The sequence below is a fragment of the Elephantulus edwardii genome, unplaced genomic scaffold (assembly GCF_000299155.1).
Source record: "Elephantulus edwardii isolate Elephantulus edwardi_28Jun2011 unplaced genomic scaffold, EleEdw1.0 scaffold00234, whole genome shotgun sequence".
Classification (NCBI taxonomy): domain Eukaryota; kingdom Metazoa; phylum Chordata; class Mammalia; order Macroscelidea; family Macroscelididae; genus Elephantulus; species Elephantulus edwardii.
Window position 1 is genome coordinate 2,291,941 of NW_006399984.1, and position 7,134 is coordinate 2,299,074.

Genomic DNA, 7,134 nt, shown 5'->3' on the forward strand with positions numbered 1-7,134 from the left:
AACAACAAAATATATACAGGTATACATGTATATATATTTTTTTTAGACATCAAAGAGAATCTCCTATTTATATCACTCATATTCAAGCTCATTCAGGCCTTCTGGGACCAATGTCACAATTAAATGATAAACTAGATCAATTATTGGTAGGAATGTTAAAGTTAGTGAAGATTTTCATCACCATACTCATTTGAATATTACACAGCAACAAGCAGCTCAAGAAATTATATGAGGATGTCCTCAATGTGGTCCCATTAATGTACCACCCTATGAAAAAGGAGTTAATCCTAGAGGTGATAAGGACAAAATGTACTATGGCAAATGGATGTTACTCATATTCCATTATTTGTGAAGTGACAATATGTTCATCATACTATTGACACTTTTTTAGGCTTTCAATGGGCCACTGCTTTACCAGGAGAAAATTCAGAGTATGTAATAATCCAACATTTAATTGAAATTTTTAATGTGATGGGCCTTCCATCAAGTATTAAAACTGATAATGCTCCTGCTTATAATTCTAAGAAAACACAAGAGTTTCTTAAAAAATGGAACATTAATCATATTATTCGTATTCCATATAACCCCCAAGGACAAGTTTTAATAGAAAGGGTAATCAGACTTTACAAACTATGCTGAAAAAACAGAAGGCGGGGTGCAATGGAATGAATATCATCTCCTTGAACTATTTTACAAAAAGCCTTATTTACTTTATATTTTTTAAATGCTAATGAAAAAGGGTCGCTTCATAGGGTCGCTATGAGTCGCCTGCGACTCGGCGGCACTTAACAACAATAACATCAACAGAAAGAGAAAGAGACAGAGAGAGAGAGAGAGATCAGCTGGCCCAGTGAAGAGAAAACGGTGTGACCAAGACAAAGGTGGGTGACTTTTAGTTTGTGGCCCTCCGGCCAGTCTTTCATTGTTTTTGTTCAGACATTCCTCTAGGTCATATAGCCCTGGTGTACAGTTGCCGTCCCGTGGTCACTCGTGGTTGCAGTGAGGCTGGAACACTGTGACATGGATGTGTCAAATGTGTTAATGGTTGTCTACCCAGTGCGAACTGAGAGTGGGATGGAGCTCCCCGATTAAACAAATGTGGAAGGAGAAGTAGCGTCCACTTCCATAATAGCTTGCCTCCTGAAACCCTATGAACCTGGAGAGAGGATGAAAGGCACCCAAGCATCGAGGACTCTCCTTCATAGGGTCACTATGAGTCGCCTGCGACTCGACGGCACTTAACAACATAACAACAACAACAATGAAAAAGGAGAAACTCCAGCTGAAAGACATTGGGTATTACAATCCTCTAAAGAATTGAATCAGCCTATATATTATAAGGAACCTCTAACTAATGAATGGAAAAAGGGATTTGTTATTAGGTGGGGGGCGAGGATTTGCTTATGTCTCTACAGGATCAGAACTGCTGTGGGTGCCCTCCAGAAACTTGAAATCCCGAGATGAATCAAAACAGGCCACACTTTGACAAGGACGAAGCTGCAGAATGGCAGATAATATCAACTATTGGGCATATGTTTCTAATACTATCTTGTTAAAGTTGTTCATTGGCTTTATAAAGTTTTGGGGAATAATATATCTCTCTAGTAGATGTTTCAAGGATATAGTTTTCATGAAGATATCAGTAACAACTTCAGATTATCCTGACATTCCTCCCTGTCAGTTGCTTCCTTTATCTTTCTTAGAGTATGGATACATTGGAAACAATGTTGAATAGAGCAAAGACGAGTTTTAATTAATACTTCCTATGGAAGCGTCATTGATTGGAGCCTTGTTGGTTTTGCTCGTCAGCATAGCAACATCAAAAATTTTAGTGTAAGCAAGGCAATGGATTTATAACTGCTCATGCTAATAACACTATATCATGGCATGGAGGAGAAATAGTGGTACTGTATCCACATTTACAGTATTCTTCTTACCAAAATAATTTACAAAAATTAGGAACTGCATTGGAATATGTATCTCTTTGGACTGGAAATTATTCGTACAATCAATCATATTGATAATATTAATAGCCTTAAACATAAAAGATTATATTGTTCAAAATGATTTGTTATATATTTGTTTAAATTTTTCCCTCTTTTAACAACTGGGATCTAGAGGGAAAAGACCAGAGAATGGCCAAAATTATTGGGACAGCTATTGCTGCCACTTTAGGGCCTGTGTGAGGAAAAAGAAGTGTTACTCATAAACAATGCCACCCAAGGGTAATAAAGGAGGTCAGAATTGATTCAACTATGGAAAGGTGGGCCACTTCAGTAAACAGTGTCACAGATGAGAGCCACAGATAGGCAAGGGGGTAGAGAGGAAGCTCCCACTCACTTGCTTTAAGTGTGGATCTGAAAGACACTTAGCCAACGAGAGTCCACATCAGGTCCTCATGGCCAACAGATGACTTGACAGGCCCCAGCTCCCAGCTGGAAACAAAGGAGGACTCTTCAAGGATTCAGATCCTCCCAGAAGAGCCATGGGTGAGCATTAACATTGCTGGTAAGTATATCAGTTTTCTCCTGGACACAAGAGCCTATATTATTCGGACTTAGAGCCTTCTCAGATCCATCTCTTCTCGCTATTCCTTCCTTAGTTGTTGGAATAGACGGAAAACCTCATAAGCAGTTTCTTACTGCACCTCTGCTTTGCATGTGGCCTTCTTAGCTGTAAAACAACCCAATGGAATTTGGTCCAGGACTTAAGAACAATAAATGACATAGCTGTGCCTCTATATCTTGTGGTTCCTAGCCCTTTCACTATAATAGACAAAGTGCCAGCCAATAAGACTTTTATTTTAAGGATTATCTTCTTTCTGTAACTTGATTTGTGCCATTGTTAGAACTTCTAGTTGGAATATTATTGCTTTTAATTTTTGACTCATGTACTTTTAACTTGTTAGTTAAATTTGTGTTTTCTAGGCTGCAACAGTTCCAGGATACATCTTCAAGGATATGAACGTGCATCCCTAAGCACAACTGATAACAGTGCATCTAAATTCCAAAATCAATCTCTGCAAAAGTCTATGTGTTTCCTGCTGCCAAAGGGCCCTTCAGAGTAGTGAGAGATCTTGACACTAGGTTTCAGGGTGAAATCTCTCTCAGGGAGGAGTGATAGGGAATGGCAAAGGACATGCTGACAAAAGAGATTAATAAGAACTGTTTTGGTTTTTGTTTGCTTGGTTTTTTTTTATTTTTTATTTTTTATGTGTGTACTGTCAAATCGAATCTGACTGGTACAGGAGGCAATTGTTCCTCCTTCTTCAGCAAAGCATCTGGTGGATTTGAACTGCACATCTCTGGGATTGCAGTGCAGCTTCTTGCCACTAAGCCACCAGAACTCGCCAAAGGAGATTAATCAGAACTGTTTTTGACAAGCACTGTGGCAATGGGACAATTAAAACAGACTCTCAAGGAATATTCAACCTGAATTCTTCTGATCATATGGAGATTTTTTTAAAGTATTTCTTTGGGTTTATTATGTTTAATCTGTTTTGTTTGTTTGTTTATATATGAAGGATGGAGAAAACCAAAACAAGCAAGAGTGAACCAAAGAAGAGAAGATGCAAGTCTAGAGGATAACATAATTATGTTAAAAACAAAAAGGGGGAAATATGGGAAGCCAAACTTTATACCAAACATTATATGAAAACCCTTGTTCAGGAATTGAAGGAATTACAGATTTATAAGTTAGGATTTCTCTTGTGGCAGATCCCAGAAAATGAGCTGTTTGTTCCCTCTAGACAGGAGACAGCTAGGGCCCCCCACAGAGTGGTACTTCCTCTGAAATACTTCCTCAGCTAGAGCATTAGGCTGACAATAGAAAAAAATTCGCTTTCATTTACAAGGAATTCCTTTTGTTATTTGCTCCCCCAGATTATCAATAAATACACAGAGAAACATGGCTTGGGGTCTTCAGTGGAGAACTGCTGGCCCCCTGTTTTATATTCTCTGTTCTATCTCATTCCTGGTTGTTTGTCTCATTATTAATAATTATAAAATTATTCCATCCTTTGGGACCCTCAGTCTGCAAAAGGCCTTGGATAAGGCTTTTAGTATTCCTATTTGTTGTTGTCCCTTCCAATATTTACAACATTCTAAGACTTCTTCAAACAATTATATGATGAATCAAGTATTTCAAACCACAGTAATGCATAGTTACAATGTCAACTAACCTTTTGACACTAGAGATCATCAACTTTTAATAAAAATGTTGGTTAATAAATATTTCAGGCCTACAGGCTTCACATGTTCTGACTCACAGTAAAGTGAGAATGGTTCAAGATGTACTAAAAAAAAAAAGATAGTATGTCACTGTGTTACAGTGAAACTGTACTGATAAAAACATGGCACCATATTTTTCAGCTCTCCTGAAGCCCTCCATGTGGGTATACAACTATGCCAAAAGCAAAGGACAGTTATGCTGAACCAACTCCTGTATCAACTACTCACCATTGTGATCACAGAAAAATCCACACAATTCTCCATATTTCAAGTTCCCAGTAATCTATCCATATTTACAAAATACTGTTGAGTCCTAGCATCTCCGATATGAAACTGAATGCAAAATTTCAATCTTTTTCTTAAACTCCCCATGTTTAAAATTAAATTCACAATATTCTTTCCTCTTAGTATTAAAAAACAAACAAAACACTGAATCTTCTTACTTTTGTCAAAAAGAACATATTATTTATTCTCTCAAGTAACATGTACTTAAAAACATCTCTAACTTTTCATGGGTTTCCCATAAACTTTTCATCTAAAAGACTACAGTGTCACTATAGTGGAAATTTTCTTTCCATTTCCAATGCCTTTACCAGAAGATACTTTGACTACGTAACTCAAAAACATGTCCTCCATCTCCAGGGTCTCTGTCCCAATATTAGCAAATTTCACAAGTAGATTTTGCTTGATACTAAGTAATCTTTCACATGGCCTCCAGAAATTCTCCAGCTACTCTGATACTTCCTATACTCTCACTGGGCAAAAAGTGCCCCAGCTGATGGTCACTTCCTGTGCCCTTTGGTTACCTCCACCGGGACAGAGACTTCCTCTCATATATACCGTCTGTCATGTTCCTTACAGGCTGCCCCTTCCTTTAATCTCAATTGTCTTTCTATTTAGCATGACTCACAATGAAATTTTTTGATAACCCAGGCTCATGGCTCCATTACAACTTTAATAAAAATGTACAAGTTCATTTCCTTTCTTCACCATGATTCAAGAAAGAAATGACCACAGAAAAGAACTATCTTATTGTCGTTATGCTCACCACAATACTCAACACAATGTGAATCAACAGCACATGTCATTATTGTGTTAGGTACTATCAAGTAGACTGACTCAGCAACCCCATGAACAATAGGTAGCAGGTAAGATGAACACACACACTGATGAAAAAATAAACAAAGCAATGTGTTTTCCTTCTTGAGTTTGTCATTTTCACATTTTCCTTGTCTCATCACTTTGATCACCTCCATGATAGCCCATTACAGGAATACACACCATGTAATAGTAAATATTGAAACTATCTTTAGTTTTTCTACACAAAAAAAATACCAGCAAAACAGCTACTAGAAGCATTCATATTTCTATATCTTCAAGCCTTTTATAAGACAAATTCCCAGAAGATGACTATACGTTGGACCAAGTCTGACACATTTGCTCAAATGTCTCCCAAGCACTTGCATCAACTTAAATTCCATCAGCATTGTTTTTAAACTGTGCTCTTTGGTGTGAACTGTGGAAATGTGAGGGTCCTATTAAAATAAAAGAAACATTCAGTTATATCCAAGTGTGATCTAAGCACCCTCAAAGCTAATAATATGTTCCTATATGACATTAATGCTGCCAGCAAATAGATCTTATTTAAGTGTAGCAGCCTTACCCACCAACTACTGTCAATCTCCTGTCTCATAGGGATGATGTCATGTACAGCTTCTGAATTACGAGATAGGCCAAACATCTTTCTATGTGTTTATAAGTCACTACTTCCACTTTCATTAAATACTTTTTCATGCCCCTTGCCTTTTTCCTATTAAGAATTTTTGTTTTCACCACAGTAAGAAAAAGATAAATAATCCAATTGCAAAATGGGCACAGGATATGGACAATTCCCCAAAGAGATATTCAGATGGCAAACAAACACATAAAGAACTGTTCAAAATCTCTAGCTTAGAGAGAGATGTAAATCAAAACAACTATGAGATATCATCTCACCCCAGTAAGAATAGCAAAATTTAATACTGAGCAAACAACAAATGTTGGCGAGGTTGTGGAGAGACTGGAACCCTTATTCATTGTTGGTGGGAGTGTAAAATGGTGCAACCACTACGGAAGGCAGTATGGTGCTTTCTCCAGTTTTTTCCTCTTGATTTCCCCAAAAAGTTGGAAGTAGAAATATCAACTGACCCAGCAATTCCCCCACTGGGAATATGCCTTAAAGAAACCAGAACTGCCACCCAAGCAGATGTATGCACACCCATGTTTATTGCTGCTTTGTTCATAATAGCAAAGTTGGAAACAACCCCAAGTGCCCATCAACCAACAAATGGATAGAAAAGCTGTGGTACATTCACACAATGGACTATAATGCAGCACTGAAAAACAAAGAACTAATGAAATATCATACAAAATGGTTGACCATGGAGGACATTATGCTGAGTGAAATCTCTCTGTCACAGAAAGACAAATACTGCATACTGCCACTGTTATAGAACAGGACTCATATTGGGGTTGGGGAAAACTAAGAAAAGAGGGGATAAATAATGTACATGGCATTGAAACAGACAAGGCGAGAGAACTGTTTAAAAGGAACATATGATTAGGTATTACTGGCACGTCAAGACTCCAGAATAAGAGTTGCATAGTTGGGGGGTGAGGGGGCAGGAGCAGGGGCAGGGCTGGGAGCTGTATAACAATGAAAGAATTTTTTTTCCCAAATAGAAAAGCAAACTGGGGGAAGAGGGGACTGGGAGGAAAATGTGTAACAATGAATCAATGGAAATTTTAAAAAAAAAAAAAAGAGTATGATCAAACCTGTTAACACCAAATAAAGTATACATTTTGTCAAAAAAGAAAAATGAACTCTTAGAAAAAACCGTGGAGTCAAAAGTAAAATTTTAATAGA

The 7,134-nt window shown here is 37.5% G+C and overlaps 1 protein-coding gene across 1 annotated transcript in view; it reads right to left on the minus strand.

The window, feature by feature from the left end:
* The window catches only part of HERC2 (HECT and RLD domain containing E3 ubiquitin protein ligase 2), a 439,756-nt gene that overhangs the window by 223,962 nt on the left and 208,660 nt on the right, over window positions 1-7,134 (minus strand). The gene's annotated exons all lie outside the window — the stretch shown is intronic.